The sequence below is a fragment of the Ahaetulla prasina genome, chromosome 2 (genome assembly GCF_028640845.1).
Source record: "Ahaetulla prasina isolate Xishuangbanna chromosome 2, ASM2864084v1, whole genome shotgun sequence".
NCBI lineage: Eukaryota > Metazoa > Chordata > Lepidosauria > Squamata > Colubridae > Ahaetulla > Ahaetulla prasina.
In genome coordinates, this window is record NC_080540.1 from 155,906,502 (window position 1) to 155,930,913 (window position 24,412).

General features: G+C 42.4%; 1 protein-coding gene, 1 long non-coding RNA gene and 1 other non-coding gene across 3 annotated transcripts in view; 2 read left to right on the plus strand and 1 right to left on the minus strand.

Annotated features, from left to right (window-relative positions):
* The first annotated feature begins 4,769 nt into the window (after positions 1–4,769).
* LOC131193766 (U1 spliceosomal RNA) lies at positions 4,770–4,933 on the plus strand. The gene has a single exon (XR_009154018.1). It is a non-coding gene; the product is annotated as a U1 spliceosomal RNA (small nuclear RNA).
* Positions 4,791–23,599, minus strand: LOC131191954 (uncharacterized). The gene is made up of 3 exons (XR_009153611.1): positions 22,540–23,599; positions 19,892–20,018; positions 4,791–4,930 (listed from the first exon to the last, which is right to left on the minus strand). It is a non-coding gene; the product is annotated as an uncharacterized LOC131191954 (long non-coding RNA).
* The window catches only part of BAZ2A (bromodomain adjacent to zinc finger domain 2A), a 76,299-nt gene continuing 66,487 nt past the window's right edge, over positions 14,601–24,412 (plus strand). The window contains exon 1 of the mRNA XM_058170614.1: positions 14,601–14,839. The gene's annotated coding sequence lies outside the window, so the exon portion shown is untranslated. The remainder of the gene's footprint in view (positions 14,840–24,412) is intronic.

The window sequence follows — 24,412 nt, forward strand, 5'->3', positions numbered from 1 at the left end:
TCCCTAATAAGGCAGCATCCTGTGTTTTGCTTCCTTTCATTATAATTATGGAGGACGTGATTATATAATGGAGGACAAGGGGCTTCTCAATAGCTTCAAACCCCCTCCCTTCAGTTTCCGCAAGCTGCACTGGTTGCCAGTTTGGATCCATTTCAAGGTGTTGGTTATCAGCTTTAAAGCCCTTCATGGCATGGGTCCAAATTATCTGAGGAACCTCCTCAGCTTGATGAGATTAGCCTGCCCACCCACCCACCCCACAAGCCAGCAGAAGAGGCATGCTGCGGATCCTGTGGGCCAAGGAATTTTGGCTGGTGAAGTCCAGGAGAAGAGCCTTTTCTGCTGTGGTGCCTGCCCTCTGAAACATTATGCCTCTCCAGATGAGATCCACACCTTCCATTTTGGCCTTTGGAAAGGACTTGAAGACCTGGCTGTGGCAGTTGGCCTGGGGCCCCAATGGGGAGGTGATAACTTAGAGGCGGTTAACAGATTAGACAGACCGCCCCCCCCCCCACCTCCTTCCCCATGTACTTTGCTCCCTTACTCTCCATCTTTGTCAACTGAATTTTAAATCTACGATCTTTATTGTTCTAATGTTTTATATGATATTTTTATTGAATAGCCAGCTATAAGCGGCCTAGAGTTGCCTTGATAAGATGGGGGGGCATGAAAGAAAGAAAGAAAGAAAGAAAGAAAGAAAGAAAGAAAGAAAGAAAGAAAGAAAGAAAGAAAGAAAGAAAGAAGGATGCTAGAAAGGATAGATAGATAGATAGATAGATAGATAGATAGATAGATAGATAGATAGATAGATAGATAGATAGATAGATAGATAGATAGATAGATAGATAGATAGATAGAGCATGACTATGGAACTTCCCTCCTTTGCTTCCTCAGTGGAATCGGGGAAAAAACTAATTTCTCCTTTATCCCAAAGCGGATGCAAGAAAATCCCATTTTGTTGGTTCATTGGGAATCTGTGGCCTTAAAATGCTACTTCTGATATGAAGGTTTAGGAGACACAACTAAGAGTTAAATCACATATTAGGATGTTGCTTGCAGCTATATTTTTCCTTTCCTTATTAAAATGTAATTTTGCATATGTACATATGGAGGGAATGTCTAGATCAGGAGTGTCAAACTCAATTTCATTGAGGGCCACATCAGGGCTGTGGTTGACCTGGGGTGCGGGGACTGGGTGGGCATGGCCAACTGCTGGCAAGTTTCCTCTTTGTATTGGGTAAACTGGGCTGAAGCCACGCTGGCCTGGTCTTTCCTCTTCGCATTGGGTAGACCAGAACAGCCCCACGGGCCGGATCTGACCACATTGCGGGCCAGATGCGGGTGGTGGGCCTTGAGTCTGACACCCCTGTTCTAGATCAAAAAAGCACAGGGATAAGTAGAGGCAACTTTAATCCCTCTTCTCCTACTGTAACCCAAATTTGGGAGGAGTGGGGATGATTCAGTCTGCTTTGTCCCTCCTCCAGTCTGTTTGTTTTCAATCTATCCGATAAGAACAACAACATGAAGAGTGGGGTATTCAGTATTTTTTATAGCTAGATCTCTGTTGAATATCTGAAATGTGTGTCTGATCTTATACATAATAATTTCCACAGAACACAATTCAGTTGTTTTTATGATATTTCAAATCAGAAATGGAAAAAAAAATCTATTATATGTGGGTGTTGGGAAATTGCACTTGATATAATGGCTGCATTTATGCAATATCCTGACTCATGGTTTGTTTAACCATAGTTTACTGAGTAAATTACACTTGAATTCTGAATGTGTTCAGTACGTGGCATATATAGAGTAAACCGCAAGCCACACTTGCATGCTGAGAATGTTTCTGTACACTCCATGTGCTCATTAATTAATGGGCTGTGGGCAACAATATATTTATTGTAAGAAAATTATTAGCCTAACTTGCATAATACAGCATAAGGATGCTGGGGAAAACAGCTTAGTTTCCACTTGTGGCATCCTAGTCGAAATGTGGCCAAACTGACCCCTCTGTCTCCTACAAGAAGACCTCTAAGGTCCCTTGCAACTCCATTATTCTGTATTCTCTGTCAGTAGAGAATATTGTGCGTGATATAGAATGACAACATTGTTTAGAAGGGGCTGAGTTACCAGCCTTTGCGAAAGCTTCACTGGATCAAAACCATAATGATTCATGGTGGGCCCGATCACAGCATATGAAACAGTGTGGCTGGGAACGGAAGAGGATTAAATGGCAATATGAATTAACATATGAAATTACAGAAGAAGAAAAAAAACATGTTATGTCTGTGAAGCTAGGAGAAAGGGGAGGGGTGTAATTGATCTGAATGAAAGCAGCCAGATTGTGTGGTGTACAGCTAATGAATAAAGGGAAATGGTTTAATTATGAATGAAAGAACTACAATGTCTGTCTGGAAGTCATCAAGATGGTTGTAATTGTATATGAAAGTAGGAATCCATAGGATGGCGATAGTCAGACGATGGGCTCTATATTGAATAATTAGCACTAAATAAGAATGAGTTGGGGAGGGAATGCACGGTGTTCTAAATGTATGTGATCCAGAAAATATATTGTTAGATGACATGAGCGAGAGAATAGAGAAAGTGATTGAACCATTTGGAGACCTAAGAATTAATAAAAATGGTGAGTGATAAGTATCTGCTTAAAAATAAAGGTTTGCTTTAACTGTGAAGTCCTTAAGTGTTCTCTGAGCTTGGTTGTTTGCTTGCAGACATTTCATTACCCAACTAGGTAATATCATCAGTGCTAAGGACGGTGAGGTTTTCTTCCTGTTTATATACAGTAGCTTGTCCTGCCAGTGTTGGTGGGAGGGTGGTTTTGCCTTTGGTAGTTCCTGATTAGGGCCGTGGTGAAATCTGAACCGGTTTACTACCAGTTCGCTGGCTGTGCATGCACGCTCTGTGCACACATGCGCAGTGCGCACCACGCACCAAATGTGAGGTGTGTGCGCCCGTGCAGTGCAAGCCAAAAGGAGGTATGAGGTAAGTAAAACAGCGCAGGGGAGTGGTGGTGATCAGCTGTGCCCACGATCTTTTTTTTTTTTACTTTTAAAAGCATTTTTTTTACAACCTATTCCGGCAAATAGGTTATAAAAATGCTTTTAAAAGTAAAAAAAAGAGGCTCTGACGATCACACGGCTCAGCCCCTTTTTTTTTTTACCTTTTAAAAGCAATTTTTTTACAACCTATTCGGCCAAATAGGTTATAAAAATGCTTTTAAAAGTAAAAAAAAGGCTCTGACGATCACGCGGCTCAGCCTCTTTTTTTTCTACTTTTTAAAAGCAATTTTTAAAAGAACCGGCAAGTAGGCAAGCGGGCGACCGGGCGATTGGATGGGCATGACCAAGGGGAAGACAGGGATTTTTGCTACCGGTTTTCCGAACCACCTGCCGCCATCGCTATCGGATCAGCCGATCTGGTCCAAAACCGGGAGTATTTCACCCCTGGATTAGGGTGTTGTTTTTTGCTTCTAAATAGCCAGAAAAAGTTAAGTTGGTTCATACTGTAGGTACACATGGCAAATGTATGAATATAAATGTAATAGCATGGTTAATATCACGGTTTATGATGAAAAATTGACGAGAATTCTGACTGTGGGGCATTTTTTTTTCATTGCATCAAGAAATAATATTGAGAGGAAATGGACATTGAAGAAAAGAGAACAAATGAAAGAAATGCAAATAGAATAACTTGCACGGTGCAGACATGATTCCTGTATGAAGACGTGTTAGAAGGTAATATCCACAAAGAATGAATGCAAAGTAGACATAAGGAAAGGGAATGTAGAAACTATTTGAAACAGAGTAAAAAAATAGTAATTCTACAAAGTACTACAGAAGGATCTTGAGTTCCATTATTGGAATGCATGAAAAACTGTGTGGTATTTTGAAGTGGAAGAACCTGTGGATGACACAAAATATATGCAAGAGAATGACAGCTGTAAAAAAATGAAGATGAGGGAAACATATTCTATAATACATATAGAATACATACAGAAAAAATACAGTTGCAAATGTAATTAGAGAGAGCAAGGAACAGTTAAAGATTTAAAAAGGTGGGTAAATGCAGAGCGAATTGGACAGAAATGTGAAAAGAAGTTTGAAATATGAAAAAAGAATCCTATTCCGTGCAGTGAAAAGGATTAAAAATATAGAATAGAAAAAGATAGAATATATATAAGGTAAAGGTAAAGGTTCCCCTCACACATACATGCTAGTCGTTGCCGACTCTAGGGGGCGGTGCTCATCTCCGTTTCAAAACCGAAGAGCCAGCGCTGTCTGAAGACGTCTCTGTGGTCATGTGGCCAGCATGACTAAATGCCAAAGGCGCACGGAACGCTGTTACCTTCCCACCAAAGGTGGTCCCTATTTTTTCTACTTGCATTTTTACGTGCTTTCGAAACTGCTAGGTTGGCACAAGCTGGGACAAGTAACGGGAGCTCACCCCGTTACACGGCAGCATTAGAAATATATAAAATATATAGAAAAATATAGAAAAATAGAAAGTCTACTTACATTTCAGAGACGTGACAATTGCAAAAGGACGCAGATAGACATGCAAATGATTGCATGCAAAGGAATTGTGGGATCAAAAATTGGGTGCAAAACCGAGCTGGCAAAGTACCCAACACTCTGTGCAAGCAAACTGGGGAGAGGGAGGATCTCGGCTGAGCCTTCCCAGGCTAGCTGGAAAGCTTTGGGCAAAATCACCATGGGGTGAGGGCAGAGGCAAGGAGGAGCAAGGAAGCAGCCATGCATTCTGGCAAGGGAGACACCATGATTGTGAAAATGGTTTTCCCAGGGTGAGGCTCACCCATAACAGTCTGGGTGTGCTGATCCCTGCAATTCCCCCAAATGTGGGAAATTTGACTGCATAATTTGTGTTATTGGGAGGACTGTGTTCTTGCTTTCCCCTTGTTCAAAGACAGAAAAGAGAACTTGGTTTTTTGTGCATGTTGTTTCATTTGCTATCCCAGTACAGTCTTTTCCAGTATTTGTTTACTGATTTTATAAGCTATCCTTATCAAATAGGATTTCCACTGGGAATTGAAAGGGGCCGTGATAGCTCAGGCTGTAAGAAGCCTGTTATTAGAACACAGCAGCCTGCAATTACTGCAGGTTCAAGCCCGGCCCAAGGTTGACTCAGCCTTCCATCCTTTATAAGGTGGGTAAAATGAGGACCCAGATCGTTGGGGGGGCAATAAGTTGACTTTGTAAAAATATACAAATAGAATGAGACTATTGCCTTATACACTGTAAGCCGCCCTGAGTCTTCGGAGAAGGGCGGGATATAAATGTAAACAAAAACAAAATAAAAAAAAGTAGCAGATTTCAATTTATGCTTAGCTGGGATGTGAAAGAATAAATGCAAGAAGACTTTTTAGCATCTTTGTCATCCAAAGGGAAGGGATTATGATGGGTGGTGGGAGAAGAGGCTGTGCTGCTGGGTATTTCAGATGGAAATAAATGTATCTTCATTGGATTATCTACTGTTCTTTTTCAGTTCTTTGGTTTTTAGTTTATTCTGATGCTTTATTCCTTCCTTGCATGCCTGTATGAGAATTCTAGAAAAGAGGTGGCATAAATATTAAAAGATAAATTGCAAAAAAAGCATTAAAAATGTAAGTGGAGAAATTATTTGAAATTAAAATTAAATAAATGAATGCTGGAATTTTAGAAATTTCTACAGTATCACAGAATGAAATTGAAACCAATGCCCTAAATGCTAGTGTTCTGGAAAAAAAGATGAAAAAAGGGAAATTGTAAATACTGTGAAAATGTTGGACACCAGTAAAGTTTTAGTTTATGTTACAGCAGAAATGGTAAAAAAATTAATCTAGTTTGCTAATCAAGCGGTGTGCAACTTGTTTAATGGATATGCAAAGCTCTGTGCCTGACAGTTGGAAGGATGCTATTATTACATTAATAGGGGAAAATATGGTAGTAAAAGTAAATCCAATTTTTTTTGGAGAAGCCTTTTGATAGTATTCTGACCAAAGGGTATGTTAAGCAGACTTGATAGCATTGTCACCCCACCTAGTCAATATTTCTATTCTACAGGTTGACCAAATTAATTAGGATTCTACACTGATTAACCACTCTGCCATTCCCGCAGAGATCTGTAGTGCTTGTCAGATTAAAATCAACTTTGCCTATGGCAACAAGATTTGCAGAAAGCTCCTCCACTCAGACCATTAACACCAAACAAATGGCATAGAATATTCAATGGGAATCTTGCAACATTAGATACCACTTGAAAAAGACCCTAGTCATCATAGTAAACATTAACCCTTGAGCCACCCATGATTGGCAGTCTCTGGAAGGCCACTGAATTCTTTTTTTATATATTTATTTAATTTTGTCATAACAGTGTACATAAACATTGTTATAAGTAAAAAAACATATCATGAAGAATATATATATATATATATATATATATATATATATATATATATATATATATATATATATATATATATAAAGAATATGCATTAGCTATATTAATTTGATATAATAAAGGGAACAATAGGACAGGAACAGTAGGCGCTTTTGTGCTCTTATGCACGCCCCTTATAGTCCTCTTAGGAATGGGGTGAGGTCAATAGTAGACAGTTTTTGGTTGAAGATTTTGGGATTTTGAGTAGAGACTATGGAATCAGGTAATGAGTTCCAAGCATTAACAACTCTGTTGCAGAAGTCATATTTTCTGCAATCAAGTTTGAAGCGGTTGACATTAAGCTTGAATCTATTTTTTCCTCTTGTAATATTGCGATTGAAGCTGAAGTAGTCATTTACAGGAAGGATGTTGCAATAGATGATTTTGTGTGTTAAACACAGGTCATGTCGAAGTCGACAGAGTTGTAAGTTTTCTAATCCCAGGATTTCAAGCCTGGTAGTATAAGGTATTTTGTTGTTTTTGGAGGAGTGAGGAATTCCTCAAGATAAATCCAGGATAGTCCAATGCTAAACTAGAAATCACCACAGCTAACTGGGGGGCAGTAGGGTGGACAATACACTAACAGTATCTTTACATTATTCTGGCCATCTAATAATACTGAAAATCTGAAGGCTATTGGATGGAGCCTCTAGTCAATGAGATGAAATTCTTATAAACCACAACCACGCCATCAATTCCTGTCCCATCTAAGCAGGGGTGAAATCCAGCAGGTTCTGACAGGTTCTGAAGAACCGGTAGCAGAAATTTTGAGTAGTTCGGAGAATTGGCAAATACCACCTCTGGCTGGCTCCAGAGTGGGGAGGCAATGGAGATTTTGCAATATCCTTCCCCCAGGAGTGGGGAAGGAATGGAGATTTTGCTGTATCCTTCCCCTGCCATGCCCACTAAGCCACGCCCACCAAGCCATATCACAGCCACCAAGCCACACCCACAGAACCGGTAGTAAAAAAAATTTGGATTTCACCACTGTATCTAAGCCATTACTTGGTGGTCAGGTTGGAACGGAAGAGTGAGAAAATGGAATGACGGCCATTAAACTTACTACCCGTTGAAAAGTAAAGCACTACAGCGGGATTCTAGCCTGGGTGGCTAATGTAAGCAGAAATCGGGATGGAAAGAGACAGTATGTATTCTTTGCAGTTTAACCAAACTTAGACAGCTTTCCTAAGTGATACTAGCAATTTGCATTGCCTAGGTCTTTGCAAGATAACACACCTAAGTGCCTTTTACCATCTGCCCTGCAGCAATCGGACTGATTATTTTAACATTGCCCCAGCTATCTTGCCTTGCCTCCCCTGAGATTCACAGCTTTTCCCCCCATTTCTGCTCAAACTGGCAATTTCAATCCTTATTAGCGTGTATAATATTACATGCTCACCAAGCACTTAATTACCTACCCGGGGAGATCACGGCATTACCTGAAGTGAAATCTCCAACCCAGCCTTGATTCCCTTTAAAGCAGAAAAGGAACATGCAGAGGCGAATCTGTTCCTAATAATGGAGCATCTAAGGAAGAATTGCTCAGTTCAAGTTAAGATTACATATTGCAAGATTTCAAGGTAATTTTCTGGGACAGGTCTCTGCACAGAATGTATCAGTAATATTACAGGACCCAAGGGTGCAGCTGAGCATGTGCAGTATCATTTCTTCACCACTGGGCAACTGGGGACTTGTCTTTACAGGATAGGAACTGGGAAGTAAGGTTTCCTGAATAGCACCGACTCAGTAACTTTTTTGGGAGGGAAGGGCTCTCACCAAAATGCAACCTTCTCTGGAACTGACACAGGAAATGAAAGGAAATCCTTCACACTTCAGAATTCATTTAGACATAGCATTGAGCAATTTGGGGTCACAACTGCTACCTGTAATTTTGGAAAGGTACCAAGAGATGCAGAAGGCTGAGCAATTATGCAAAGTAGACAGATCCATGTATGACTTATTAAAACAAAGCCAAGATTGGAGGTGGGAATTTTCTTGGGTTTGGAGATGTTTTTGAGGTTCTCCTACATTTAAACCATGAAGTCTAGTTTAGGAATTAGGCTATAGTTTGAATGAATTAGTTGTCTCAAAATGGTTGACAATAGTAGAGCCACATTAGTTTATGGTAGCAAAAAAATCCTGGGAGTACCTTTTCTGATCAACCTGGGAGTACCTTTTCTGATCAACAAATGTTATCAAAAGATTATAGCTTTCTTCATTTGACACTGCAGCTCAAAAAAGATTATGTCTTTGAATGCAATTTGTTAGCTGGAAAAAGTGCTATCGGATTCCATCTCAACAAGAAAGACACAGACTTCAGAGGATAATTAGAACTGCAGAAAAAATAATTGCTACCAACCTGCCTTCCATTGAGGACCTGTATACTGCACGAATCAAGAAGAGGGCCGTGAAAATATTTACAGATCCCTCACATCCAGGACATAAACTGTTTCAACTCCTACCCTCAAAACGACGCTATAGAGCACTGCACACCAGAACAACAAGACACAAGAACAGTTTTTCCCCGAAGGCCATCACTCTGCTAAACAAATAATTCCCTCAACACTGTCAAACTATTTACTAAATCTGCACTACTATTAATCTTCTCGTTCCCATCACCAATCTCTTTCCACTTATGACTGTATGACTGTAACTTTGTTGCTGGTAACCCTTATGATTTATATTGATATATTGACAATTGTGTTGTAAATGTTGTACCTTGATGAATTTATCTTTTCTTTTATGTACACTGAGAGCATATGCACCAAGACAAATTCCTTGTGTGTCTAATCACACTTGGCCAATAAAAAAATTCTATTCTATTCTATTCTATCTGATTTCTTGAAATGGTAGGAAATTGACTTTCCTATTTTTAACCATTGTAGTTAAGAGGCAGCTACAAACGCACAAAAATGAGAGCAAGAAGGTGGCACAGTGGTTAGAGTGCAGTATTGCAAGCTATTTCTGCTGACTGCCAGCAGATTGGTAGTTCAAGTCCCACCGGCTCAAGGTTGACTCAGCCTTCCATCCTTCTGAGGTCCCAGGAAGGGACCCAGATTGTTGGGGGCAATATGCTGACTCTGTAAACCGCTTAGAGAGGGCTGTAAAAGCAATGTGAAGCGGTATATAAGTCTAAGTGCTATTGCTGAGAAAAGGAAAAATGAGTTTGGGTTCAGTTTGATTAATTTGGTTAATTATCCAAGTCCTTTTCACAGCTGCGGCTGCTAGATAAACTGGTATCTATCTCACATTTCAGAGGCTTAACATGTTTTTGTATGTGCTGGTTTTATCATCCTAGTGATATTCATTCATTTCTTTACAAAGCAACCATGTGGTCCAAACTAACAACTTAGTTTTCATTTTGAATGTGTTGAAAGTTCTAGTAACACTTATTAACTGCAATGGAGAATGTTAAGCATTTATTTTATCATTAGCATTTGTGCACTGCAATTCTTTACAAAAGCCAGTGTATCAGGTAGCATATCAAATCAGTTAAAACAAAACAAACCAGAATTAAAACGATCACAGTCAAATCTAACAAGAAGCAAAAAATGTTCCATAGGTACATTCTGGGAGTGACTACACAAAGTAAGACCCATTGTAAGGCTTACTGTTAAGTAAACATAGAAAGAAATGCAATTTAGCTGGCATTTGAATTGCTATTAAACTGCTTAAAAGATAGCCCAGGAGAGCTTTCGTCACAAAGATTCCACAATGCAGAGAGCATGAGAGATATTACGAAGAGGGCAAGTCTACATCCTAAAAATTCAATATCTTTAAGAGGGCTATCAACACCCCCCACCAAAGCCTCTTTATCAGATACCACGATGGCATACAGAGAAATGTCTGTTCTTACCTATTGCCTCCCAGGTACATTAAACTACAGCTCCCATCATTCCCAGCTCACTTGCTCAATTCCTAAAGGGTATCAGGCCAGGAAAGGTTAAACAATATTTATCTGGAGATGTCGCTCTTACCCTTTGATTCAAAGTTACTATCCCATAGAGCTGAAGAAGCTTCTTGGATGAGAAGCGAAATGTCTTCCAAGAAAAACCAGAAAGTCCAGTTGCCTCTTGACTTTCTTGACTGCCTACTATCCATTTTAAAGAAATTAAATGATTGCATTTCCCCTTTCTTTTTTCCATTTTGTTTCTCCTTCTTCTGTTGCCTGATAGGGCAAATAATCCTGATCTGGCCTGGCAAGAGGTAGTTACCGGTAATCACACTGATGATAACTCAGTACAGGGAAAGATGTGCCTAAGGGAAAAGAAACCCAGTTTGTCTCTTGAGCTACCTTTGGTAGTGACTAACTGCAGACAAGCAACATCAGATCATGCCTGTAAAGGCACATATAAAATCAGCCTCCTCCAACACCATTGGCCAAGTGTGGTTCTTGATTATAAAATGCTGCAGACTGATTGGCTGTTAGAACAATAAACCATTTTAGATCAGCGGTCACCAACTGGTAGTCTGTGGACCACTGGTGGCCCCTGAGAACATTTTGGTGGTCCACAGAAAAATATTTGCATTTTTTATATTACACTAAATCAGGGGTCCTCAAACTAAGGCCCCTGGGCTGGATATGTGTAATGAACGTTTGTGTTGCTGCAGAGAGTCTCCCCCTTTGGGGTCTTCTTGTGTGAGTCAGAGAGGGGGGAGAAATTCCGACTTGGCATCTGCTTCAGCCTCCTAGTGTGGGGCTTTGGGGAAAGGCTGGAGGGAAGTGCCGCTGATGGTGAACACCCAGAAGGCCTTGTTCCAATGGGACTGCATCATGGCCTGGAACTGGCTGACCATCTCAGCCCGCTGAGCCTCCAGGCACAGGTACCTGGCCTCGTACTCCTGCAGGTCTTCCCTCTGCTTGGAAAGCCTATGCTAGTAGTCCTCAGTAAGGTGCTTCTCCTGAGCCTCCGTCTTGGTCAGATCCGATTTGAACTGAGCCAGCTGTTTTGCCAACTCTTTCTCATGGTGGCTGCTTAGCTCCAACAACTGCTTCCTGTTGGGGCCCTAAGGAGCTGGGGTGGGCAGGCATTGAGTGGGTGGGAGAGGATTAGAGGCTGGTAAAGCACCTCTTGACCTGAGTGACATCAAATTAGCCACACCCATCCAGTCACATGACCACCTAGCCACGCCCATCCAGCCAGTCATTAGGCAGATCATATTAGTGGTCCACGGAATTTAAAATTATGAATTTAGTGGTCCCTGGGGTTTGAAAGGTTGGTGACCCCTCTTTTAGATGATTTAGCAACCCAACTATGGGTGGGTAGCATTTTGATATTTCAACTTTGGAATAGCTCCAAAATCTTTTGAGTTACTTTTTCAATATTAAGACGATTAAGAATGTACTTTGAATTTATACATTCTAAGAGAAGTCTACGAGTGACTGGGAGCTTGGAGATCTCCCTTAGCAGCTTCTGTTTGGCATGGTGTATCAGAAGTTGCTCAATTCTATAGTTGTCTATAGTTTTTGTAGGTTCCCAGATTTGGGCAGAAAAAATCCAGAGAAACACTAGGTGGCTGTCAAGTTTACACTACTGCATATCTTTGCTGCCATCTAGTGATCATCTGATTTGTTTGCAGCCTTCATCTAACTTTTGTCACCTCCGTAGCCCAAGTTTTTACATCTTTTTCTATGCTAGCCCTTCATTTTAGCAATGCTCTAGACCATTTTAGCTTATGGATTTAATGGCCATATGTTTTCTTCAACTGACTGTGGACTTCAACTCCCAGAGTTCCTCAGCCAGCTTTGCTGGCTGAGGGACTCTGGGAGTTGAAGTCCACAAGTCTTAAAGGGACCAAGTTTGGACACCCCTGCTCTAGACCATTTTAGCTTATGGATTTAATGGCCATATGTTTTCTTCAACTGACTGGGTAGCCCTTCCATTACTTCAGGTATGTAATAATCCAGCCTTTATGCATTTGTGGGCCCGCCTACTCTTTCTGCTGTTTTGCTTAAAATTATGATGCTGCCATTGATTTTCCTTAGGCTAGTTTGTTTTGAGGTCATTCTGCTTTGGAACTATTTTGATGGAGGTCCTTCTTCTGTTACAGGTTCCCTACTTAGTCCAGTCAGTATGAACAGCAAAACCAATCTTAGATGCTTTGTTTAAGGCCAGGTTGCAAACATCTAGACAGCCACTAGATGGCAGCAGAGTGATACAGAATCTTTACTTCTTTGCTACCATCACTCATGCTGGCCAGGGAATTCTGGGAGTTTAAGCACATACATCTTAAAGTTGCTGAGACTGAGAAACACTGACCTAGTGGTTGTCTGGATTTTTGCATCCCAGATATGGTGGATCCCAATTTTGCTTAGCAACCCCAATTTACTTAAAAGACAGTGAGAAAGTTCCCCCTAGAACTTTTTTTTTTAAATATCAAATCTTATTCAGGTCGTCCCCTACTTATAACAGTTCATTTAGTGATCGTTCAAAGTTAAAACAGCACTGAAAAAGTGATGTATGACCGTTTTTTACACTTAATGATCATTGCAGCATCCCCATGGTCACATGATAAAAATTCAGATGCTTAGCAACTGGTTCCTATTTATGATGGTTGCAGAGTCCTGGAGTCTTGGGATCACCTTTTGTGACCTTCTGACAAGCAAAATCAGTGGGGAAGCCAGATTCACTAAGCAACCGTGTTACTAACTTAACAAATGCAACTATTCACCTAACAAATGTGGCAAGAAAAGTCGTAAAATGGGGCAAAACTAACTTAACAAATGTTTCACTTAGCAACATAAATTTTGGGCTCAATTGTGGTCGTAACTCGAGGACTACCAGTAAAGGCTTTTCTGAATTCAGCTAGATTTGCCCCTGTCATTCTGCACTTTCTGAATTTGAATTAAAATACAGTACCCCTTTTCAAGTCAATAAAATAGAATTTGTCTCAGGTTTTTGTAAATAAAAACAAAAAAACCCAAAAGAGGACAAATTTAACTTAACCTGCCATTCCTAGACTAGACTAGGAAGTTAGAAAAAAGAAACCCTGAGGAAAATGATGGCATTGATGCTGGGGCCGTACCATTTTAATAACTTCTTACAAAATTTTCCTCATTTTGCAGCACTTCTGGTGGCCAGGCTAAATCTGATGCTCCTAAAGCATCAACAGAATCCTAGTTGGTCAGATAGGCTGCAGAATTTGTTAAAAGCCGAAGCTAAGAAAAAACAGCAATGAGTACCAGCCAGGCTTATTTGAAAAAGGGAAAGCAACCAACCTGATTGCCCAGGTGATCGACATGTATGTATTCTCTACACAGTAAGAAAAAGAAACAGGATACTCATTACGTCTCTCACTGCCACCCCAGCAATTGAATGCATGGAGAGAGAGAAAGGATTCAGACAAATAGGGCTTTCTTGTGGGAGGGGGTTGTATAGTATCATATACATTACAGTTGTATAGTATCGTTACTTATAGGACCATAGTCCGTTTTGGAATTGCTCCTGCCCAAGGAGTTCTAAAAAGCGAGGTGGGACCAATGCGTGTCCTACTTAGGGCCCCTCACTATGAGCTCGGAGTAGCTTGTTGACAAGGTTACTCAGTCCGGCTCCGAGGTCTGGGCAGGGCATCTCTTTCAGTTCGTGTGATTTACTTCCCCCTCCGCGAGGCGCAATTAATACTGCCCGACCTAAAGCGTCTTTCCTCCCGCTGGAATAAATCCTCTTGACTGCGGTAGGATTTACTTCTATCCACGGAGATGATCCCGTGTAGGCTCGCAGCCTTTGCGGTTTCCCAGAGAGCGGGCGAGAGAGAGAGAGAGAGAGGGAGGGAGGGAGAGAGAGGGGGAGGGCCGGCGTCTCCATCCGAGGGCTGTAGAGAAAGAACTCGCGGCTGTTTGTTCCCCAGGGTGAATTAAGGGACTCAGGATGATGTGCGTCCGCCTGCAACCAACCGCGTGACATCTACACATTAGTGACCTCCTGGAATACGGAGACTGGGGGGTGGGTGGGAATCCCTATTACTAAGGATCTTTTCTGGCCCCCCCCCACTCCCGACTCGCTCCTTAGCCGGAGGGATCTCCCCGTGTCCCCATTTCTGGGTACAGGAGGAGGCGGGCGGTAAGTGGACTAGGCAACGGGAGTACACCTTCCCCCCCCCCCGCGCTTCGCGATCTCCCTCGCCTTTGCCTGCAAGGCTCCTGCACCTTTAAATAATTCATCGTCCTGCCTTCGCCTCTGCCTCCTGCATGGGGCTGGGGAGGAGACAGCAGCAGCAGCAGCCTGGTGACATCAGCGCCAGGGCTTCAACAGCCACCTGCTCCCCGACGGAGACGGAGAGGAAGCGAGAGAGGAAACGGCTGGGAACCCCCGTCGGATCCGCCGCCGCCGCCCTCCAGCCCGGCTCCCCAGATCCCCTCTGCCTCCGGAGAGCTTTCCTCCGCCAGGTAAGCGGGCGCGGGACGTGCGGGACGCCTGGCGCGGGGCGGGGAGGGGGAGGAGAGCGTGGGGGGAACCCCAGACGATCCCACCGAGTTGATCGGATCCGATCCAGGAGGAGCCTGGGAGTCCTTGCTTCACCATCACTTTTCCCCCGCCTTATTCTCTCGTCCTTCATGCCCTGCCTGCGGCAGCTGCCGCCGCCGCTCGGAATCCCCCGGGTCCCAAAGGTAGAATGATTCCGTGCGGTTTCTGTTTTCCTTGACATTGTTTTAAAGCAGTCGAGAGCCCTGGCGGGGGCGGACGGACACCCCCCCTCCCCACTTTTAAGAAGAGGGATCCAAAAGGGGTGGTTGCGGGGGGGGGCTTCTTCTCAAGCAAGTTCTCGCTCGAGTGCTCCTTTTTCCTTCTTGCAGTCCAATCCCAAACCCCTCAAGAAACAGTAAATTCCTATTAAATCCGAAAAGAGATCTAAAATTGGAAGGCTAGCGAGCTTCTAGAGGTCCCCTGAATGAAACGAAGCAACTAGAATGACGTGTTGTCTAGTGCTTAGGCTACCTGAGCATTTCTCTTAAGATCCTGAAGTGATCCATTGGGTGTTTTTTTTCCTTTTCGGAACTTCCTTTGGACCGTGAATTGTTGCATTAGAATCGTGAAGCACAGTTCTGTCCTCGGTTAAGAACATTAAGTCGAGACTGGTGTTTTATTAGACCCCTGAAGGTATTTGGGCATCCAGAAGAAGAACACAGGGGTGGGGTTTGTAAATTAATAGAGGGGAATATTGGTAATAACAATCCTTCAGAGCTCTGGGGAGAGATGGGTGAAAAGCTATTTGGGGAGGTTGTGCTCTGTCTCTCCCTGCGTCCTGCCTGCTCTCTCAGCTGCCTCGCAGGTGAAATTGGGAGATGGCATCCCTATCCCATAAGAAGGTGAATGAGTTTGCAGAATAAATGCATTTGCGTTGCAGCGCCTGGATTTTCATAGTCTTCATGAAAAGCACTTTCAGTGGAGCCGTTTCACCCTGGAAGAGGTGGGTATGCTAATGAGACCATCTTAGCTAGCTTCTTCACCTTCATAGGAAGGAGGGGAAAGAGATCCTACTGGAAGAGCCCTTTTCTCATTTCAAACTCCTCATTTCTGAAGCTTGGTTTGGCTAAGTCCTGTGGGTGGGGGTGAGTTACTACTCCTGCTCTAGAATCTTCTGCAGTTGACCTTGTATTTTGGTCCCAGGTAAATCCCAATCTTCCTGAATGGGTCTAGGTGGTTTTTAGGATACTTCCAAATTGATGAGCAAGCTGCTATTCATTGACTAGATGAACATACCACATTAAGCCATAACCTGTTGTGTTGTCTTGTCTTGGGTGAATTAATACATTGGGTCTATAAATGATTTGTCTTTTGGTGAAATGCATTTATAGTTAATTGTAACTTGTTAACCAATCTAGACTAATAGGTAACCCACACCATGTATCTTAATTACTGTTGTCATATAACATATCTGCCCATGGTTAACCTGGCTACCAGCTTGGCTGGGCTTCAGAAAAGGACTGGACCAATTCATGAAAGTCCTGGTCATCAATGGCAGTGTGTCTATCTCTTAAGGCCACCTTCCTGGCAAACTAGTGAGTTTTCTTATGCAGTTGGTTAGCCACTGTGAGAACAGACTCCTAGACTAGATGATCCAAGTGTATGATCCAGCAGGGCACTGCATATGTTCTTAACCAATCTTAAAAACTCGAGTTTCCTGGGTTTGTGTGATGCAATGAATTATACACGATAACATGGTTTGGGTTTAGCCAGCATGCTGGACTGAAACATGGTTCGCTAGTTTGTGATTTCTGCAAACAGCATGGCTACATATTCAGCTCGAGGTATTAGTCTACCCAAGTCAGAGCAGCAAATCCACACACTCCTTCATGATAGCTGTGGGTTTTGGTCCATAAGACAGGAAGTCCCACAAGATTCCTGTCCTTAGATAAATAAATGCAACACAGGCAGTCCTTAACTTACATCAGTTTATGTAGTACCATTCAAAATTACAACGGCACTTTTTAAAAAGTGACTTATGACCATTTTTCACAAAGCAACTGACTTGTATTTATGACGACTGCAGTGTCCTGGGGTCATGTGATCACCTTTTGCAATCTTTTGACAAGCAAAGTCAATGGGGAAGCAGTGAGTCACTTAACAACTGTGGCAAGAATGGTCATAAATGGGGCAAAATTCTCTTAACTGTCTCACTTAGCAACATAAATTTTGGGCTCAGTTGTGGCTGGGGACTACCTGTCACAACGGAATGCTTTCTTTTCCTTTCTTTAATAATCTACACAGGATGGCCACAGACCCCTTCCCTCTCAACACTTAGGTGTGACCCTGAAAATCATGTTGCGACCTTGGCCTTTGCATTGTCTGAATAGAGTACATCTATATAGTACACGCACCATGATTTGAAAAACCAGTGTGGCCGGAGAAAGAGCAACTCTTTCTTCAGGTAACGACTTTTGATTCCGCGCTCAGAGTATTAGTAACAGTACTTCTTAAACTAGATCACTTGCTCCATGCATTAGATGTTCCTGTGTTGGTTGGTTCTAGTCTACTCTTCTGTTGAGAAACAACTATCCAGTAGATTACGGGCTCTTTATAAAGATGTATGCAATAAAAAAAGAACTATAATGAGAAAATCTGAATCTTACATAATTCTCATTCATTGTAGAATTATGCAAAACCAGATAGAGAATAAAAATTGGCACTTTATTTTGTACGGTTTTAATATTTCTCATAACTTTTTCTGGTTTTTCTAGAGATGAGGAGGGATGGCATATTAACCAGAGCGCTGAAAGCCTCTCCCTAACAATTTTTACTCTTTTAGCAAATATTAGATAGACATTTTCAACTACGTTTTAGCAATCATGGCCCTAAAAAGGATCAAAGGACTTCTCAATATTGTACTCTTCTGATGACTAAGTCATGTTTAAGACAGGATTTATTCAATGAACCATGTTTGGATGGGTGAATAGAAAAGCTAAAGCAAAACCAAATAAGCAATTAGCATAGTACAAAGTGCAAACATAGTTCTTATTTATTTAACTTTTTTACTGCCTGATTTTCAATAACTCCGGGCAGCTCACAAGAAAAAAAATACAGGTAGTCCTCGACATATGATCAAAATTGAGCATGTGAGCAAAATTTATGTTGCTAAGCGACACATTTGTTAAGTGAGTTTTGCCCCATTTTACAACCTTTCTTGCCACAGTTGCTAAATGAATCACTGCAGTTAAGTTAATAAAGTTAATAACATGGTTGTTAAGTGAATCTGGTTTACTTATTGACTTTGCTTGTCAGAAGGTCACAAAAGATTATCACGTGATCAGGGATGGGATTCACTTACCTTCGCTACTGGTTCGCAAATGTGAGCATGTGCCATCTCCGTGCATGTGCAGAGCATCAAAAACGGGACATGTTGACGTCTGGGTGGGTGGGTGGGCGGAGCCTCCTGCAGTAGCTGCTACTGGTTCACCTGAACTGGATAGAACTGGCTGAATACCACCACTGCACATGATCCTGGGACACTGCAACTGTCATACATATGAGACAATTGTCTGAATTTTGGTCATGTAACTATGGGGATGCTGCAATGGTTGTAAGTGTGAAAAATTATCATAAGTTACATAAGTTACTGAAAAGTGATGTGATAACTTTGAATGGTCACCAAATGAACCATTGAAGGGGAGGACTACCTGTAACTATAAATGATTCATATTTATGTTTTACTCATGCCCTTAACAGAATGGCAGCAGAGAAAAAACAGTGCAACAATTCTCTTCTTTGAACAAAAACCTCAATTCTATTATAGACGTGGAATCCAATGGAGTTGGCAGTCAATAAATTTAAATAAATAATATAAATAAAAACAAAGTTATATCTTATGGAGTTTATTTTTGTTTGGAATTAGGTATTCTTTTTAATTACTTAGATTTTGTAAGGCATGCAATACATCCAAATTATGAAAATGTGCCCCAAATTAGGCATTTATTTATGCTTAAAGAGGTAAGCCCATTTTGATACCTTATTCCTTGCTAAGGAAATTTTAATCAGAGTTGGGCATGACCTGACCACAAAAGGATGGCAGCCAGCCAGCAAATCTACATTGGAAATTATAGTCTGAACTGAGTTTGCTAACTCTGATTGTAATATTTGCAGTTTAGCATTTGTAGGTTTTAAACAGTAAGTCTGATCTGATTTAGGAAGATGCTAAGTAGAAAGAAGTTGGAAATAGTCAAGCTGATTGTAATTTGGTTAAAAAAGAAAGAAAATATGATTTGGCAGATTAATTCATTATTTGCATTTTAAACACTGGAAAACTTGATGTATAAAATGAATTATGATTTGACTCCCAGTCAGCTTGGAAGGAATTTGGGTCAAGAATCAGAACTAATAGAACCAAACTACCCTTTGTGGTTAATTCGAGCCATTATTTGACATGATATTAAAGCCAAGCCAATAAATGAGTTCATATGTGGGGCTTACTCATTAGTTTAACCATAGTTTATTATCCATCCTAACAAAACACTGTTTTAGGGATGCCTGAGCTACATATAATTTATTTATTTATATAATTTCTCTAGTGACTTAGATCTGGTTTTCAGATTTCAGTTCAGCAATGCAATTCTTGGCTAGGGCTATTATGCCACTGATATACTATATTATCATGCCCTAATATAGACTCGCTAGCTACTCCCTTTCCACTGACTTATTGAAGGACAGTGCCTGTAGTATTTTAGAATTACTTACTTTAGCCAGTAGATGCAGTGACTTGGAAAAAGAGAATATGACTGGCTTCACACAATACCTAAGCCATACTAATAATCACTTGGCGAGCTGTGGGAACTTAGCCTTTTTTTTTTTTTGTTGTTTACATTTATACCCCACCCTTCTCCGAAGACTCAGGGCGGCTTACAGTGTATAAGGCAATAGTCTCATTCTATTTGTATATTTTTACAAAGTCAACTATTGCCCCCCCAACAATCTGGGTCCTCATTCTGGGTCCTCATTTTACCTACCTTTGTGGTTTTATTGATTCTGTAAATCCAGTCAACTTGTTCCATCAGAAAGCAGTGATAAATCCAACATGTATGTCATTGCTGGAATTTTTTGGGGAACCATGTGTTTTAGAATCTAGGGTTGCACCTGAAGTAATGACATAGTTTACAAATTAGGTAAGGATTTCTTAGATGGAAGACCCAGTAAGTTTCAAACATCACAAGGCAATGGAAGATGACCATTTGAGATGGTCATGAGATGACCACTTAACTCAAATTTGACAGTTCACTGCTCCAAATTCCAAAGCCTTTCTATGCCCACCTTAACAACTGTTACTTATTGCTTAAGTCTCCTTTTGTTGAAAAATCCTTTTATGAAATCCTAAGGACAGAGATGGGAAATGTGGGGTGGATTATATACTACCATTACATAGAGGTAGAACTGGTTGAATAATTGTACCCAATGATTATACATTAGTGGCACTGCCATCAGGCTAAAAAGTGTTGAATAGCACATCACGGGGTCTGTTCTAGCCCTGTGCTGTTCAACAAATTTATATATGACTTGGAAGAAAGGTAGAAAACACAATTATCAGATCTGTGGATGGCACCAAAATGAGTGGATAGATTAACACTTTATAGATGACCACATCAAGATTCAGGAAGACCCTGGCAAGCTGGAACAACGGGGAGAAGCCAGCAAGATGAATGTCATCAAGGACAAATCCAAAATCCTTCATTTGGGTAGAAAATCACAGGCATGAATTTAGGATGGAAGTCACTATGTTGAAGAGCAGCATGTGTAAAAAAAGATCCAGCATCTTGGTTAATAACAAAATGAATATGAGGCGACAAGTGTAATAGAGCTAGGGGGAAAAAACCATGCAATCCTGACTGCATCAGTGGAAATATAGGTTGTTAAAATTCTTTTCTATTCTTTCTTGATCTGCACCTAAATACTCTGGCCAGTTCTGAGCACCATATTTCAGGAAGAAAATTACCTCTGGGCATGGAAGAAAAAACTTAGAAGGAATGGCCAGAAGCACTGAGTATGTTTAGTCTAGAGAAGAGAACAGGGAGACATGACAGTTTCTCCTGAAGGGCTGCCATGCAGAAGACAAGGTAAATTTGTTCACTGTTGTTTTAGGAGACAAGACAAATACTGGATTTAAATGACAAGGAACACATAGCCACTGGGAGTTGGTGGCATATAAATGTAATGCATGTATTGTGTTGATTTCATTTGGACACCAGGAAGAATTTAACAGTGTTCAAATGGAACAGAACACTTTGAAAGTGGTAGACGTTTTTCTTTCTTTAGAAATTTTTAAACAGGCCAGATGGATGTCTATAGGGATTGGTGCAGAAGTGGATTCTTGTACCAGGCAGGGGTTGCAGTTTTTGACTTATAACAATTTGTTTAGTGATCATTCAAAAGTATAACAGCACTAGAAAAAAGTGACTTATGACGGTTTTTTCAGCATTTGGTCACATGATCAAAATTCAGATGCTTGGCAACTGGTTCATATTTATGCAGTGTCCCAGGATCACAGGCTCACCTTTAGCAACCATCTGACACGCAAAATCAACGGAGAAGCCGGATTCACTTAAGAACAGTGGCAAGAAAGCTCCTAAAATGAGGCAAGATACAACTTAACATTCACTGTCTTGTTTAGTAACAGAAATGTTGGGCTCAATTGTAGTCGTAAGTCGAGGACTACCTGTATATGATTCCAAAGTTATCTTATCGGCTTTTTACAAGTCGGCAATTATTTGATTCCTTATCCGTTAGTATGTTATCTCACTTTTGAGCAGCTCAAGATGTCAGACGTGGCATGGCCTCCTCCACTTTTTTCCCATGGCAACGACCCTCTGAGGTAGATCGGACTGAGAGAGTAACAGGCTGAACTGTCATCTAGGCAGTTTTTGTACCAGACCAGCCACTTAACCCATCCCCATACTCTGCAGGCATGGGGATTCCTGCACCATAGGAGTGTGGTTATCATATCCTTTCTTGCATTTAAATATATATATATAGCCCAGATGCATTCACGGATTCTTCCAGATAGGCTGCAGAGGTCGTTACAAGGACGATTCCTCCCCTTATTTCTGTAAACGTAGCGCAGTCCTCCTCAGCACAGGGGAATCTGTTAATCTGTTGGAAACTCAGCACCCACAGCTGCTGTTTGGCCGGGCTGGCTGAGCCTCCTCCTGGCTGTTATGTAGCTCCTTACGTTTTACCTGGCGAACGAGCAATTTGGGACTGGCCTTGAATTGAATCCGGAGGACAACAATGCTGAATTCAAGCTCGCCTTTTCTTCCTGCCGGTCTCCCTAGTGAGGATAATTACCAGACCGCCTCACTCGGGGCGGGAAAGGCTTCTGTGCCAGTCAGTTCCCTGAGCGTGACTCACACGCTGGAAGAGAACAGGGTGGTTTGGGCTAAAAGCCCTGAGAAGGGAGGGAGAGAAGGAGGGCAAGCAGGCAAGGCGGGGCGGGGGGGAGAGAGCGAGCGCTCAGCCGCTTCTGCCGCTACTTCGCTGGGTGGAAAAGAAAACCTTTGGCGGCTGCGAGCTGGGCAAGGCTGGGGGATTTTGGGGGGTGGGGGTGAGAGGAGGGACTCGCGCCACCTAACCCATCTGCCTCTCCTCGCTTTCACCAAGCCCGCACCTTGCAGCAGCGTCGTGCAGCGCACGCAGCCTCTAATGGCCTCTGGGTTTGTTTTCTTGTTTGTGGGTGGGGTGGCCACCGATCTTGGGAGCGACGAACGAAATGGAGCAGGAGGAGGAGGAGGAGGAGGGGGGTGCGGAAGGAAGGAAGGAGGAGATAAAGAGAGATTGGGGAGTTTCCCAGCTGCCTCGGAGTACCAATCCCGGCCCTGTCCAGGCGTCCTCTTGGGAGCAGCCATCGACCAGCCCTCCCACCCTCAGAAGCTGCTGCTGCTGCGTGCTTTGCGTGTGTGTGTGTTGTCTGGCCGTGCGCAACCCGTGGAAAGTGAACACCCGCGTCCCGCCCCGCTGTTTGATCGCTTTTCTCTCCCCCCCCCAAGCCCCTGTGACTCGAGGAAGTTGCTTCTCGGTCTTCTCCCGAGCGCCCTTGCAGGGGAAGCGAGGTGGGAAATCGCCTCGGCAGCTCGCCGGGCGTCCCTCGGAGAAGGGCATTTGGGTTGTGGTTTGCGGAGCGGATGAAGGACGCGCCGGAGGCTGCTGGCCAAGCGCCTTTCTCGGAAGAAGTTTCCCTGCCCCCCTCCCTCTCTCCCCTCATCCCGAAATACAAACTTCGAAGTCCATCCCAGAATGCTTATCTTTGCCAATCCCTTTGACCGCTTTGTTTTCGCTCTTGACGCAGCGAGTTCATTTGAGTTTGCAATGGGAGGTGGGGGGGGTGGCGGCCTTCGAAGCAGTTTTCCCTGGTCTGCTTAAATGAGCTTCCTCCCGCGAAGGAGGATAAACTGTAGAAGAAGCGTTTCTCTCCCCCCCTCCCCTTCGGAAACAAAATGCCTTCGAACACATCGAGCGAAATGAGCAAAATGTATTCCTTTTCTGAGTCTGTGGCTCGAAAAGAAATGGCTTGCTAATGAATACTTCATGTTCAAAGCGCTCCATGTATGTACGTACTTTTAAGTGATCCTTCTTCTGCAGGGAGTTTAAGTATGACTGTCACAGGCTTAGAAAACCAAGGGTTACCTCAAACTGGGGCCCAGACTTAACAACCGATTTCCGGGCCCATAGTCTTGCAGGCATTTCAGCCTGAGGTTCTGCAAGGACGCCGTAGAGCAGGGGTCTCCAACCTTGGCAACTTTAAGCCTGGAGGACTTCAACTCCCAGCAAAGCTGGCTGGGGAATTCTGGGAGTTGAAGTCCTCGAGGCTTAAAGTTGCCAAGGTTGGAGACTCCTGCCATGGAGATCCTTGCGGAAGCCAGCCAGTTCCTACAGAGATCCAGGTCACTGTTTCCAATAGATCTAGCTTGAGATGCTTGGGATCTCAACCTGGGATCTATGAAGTATGTAAAAAAAGAAACAATACATCAGCACCTTTGCCCATTCAGCATCCAGAAGAAACTTGCCATGTCTTGTCCAGTCACTGTGAGGTCCCAGAGCCTTGTTTTATTCAGCCTTTGTTTGTTGATGCTTCTTTGACAGGACAGAGACTAATATTGCTGGTGAATGGATTTATAGGACACTCCTGTCTAGAGGCAGACACATCCATTGGCAGGGGTTCCTGTTTGTGCAGATCTTTGGGATTCCAAAGATCTTTGTTTTTCAACTTGATTCTCTCTCTCTCTCTCTCTCTCTCTCTCTCTCTCTCTCTCTCTCTCATACACACACACACCTCCTATTTAACACAATAGGTCCTTTCATAGAATTACACTGCGGATTCATGCTGTTACTCAGTCTCTATGGTTGCCACAGTGCAGCTACCCTGAATGTTTATGCAGCAGATGTGTGGGCATCTGCAAAGGAAAATCTATATACAAAAACCTCTATATGTTTGAAATGTCCAAAAAACCTACAGTTGTGTAAGGTACAGGGACATATGATAA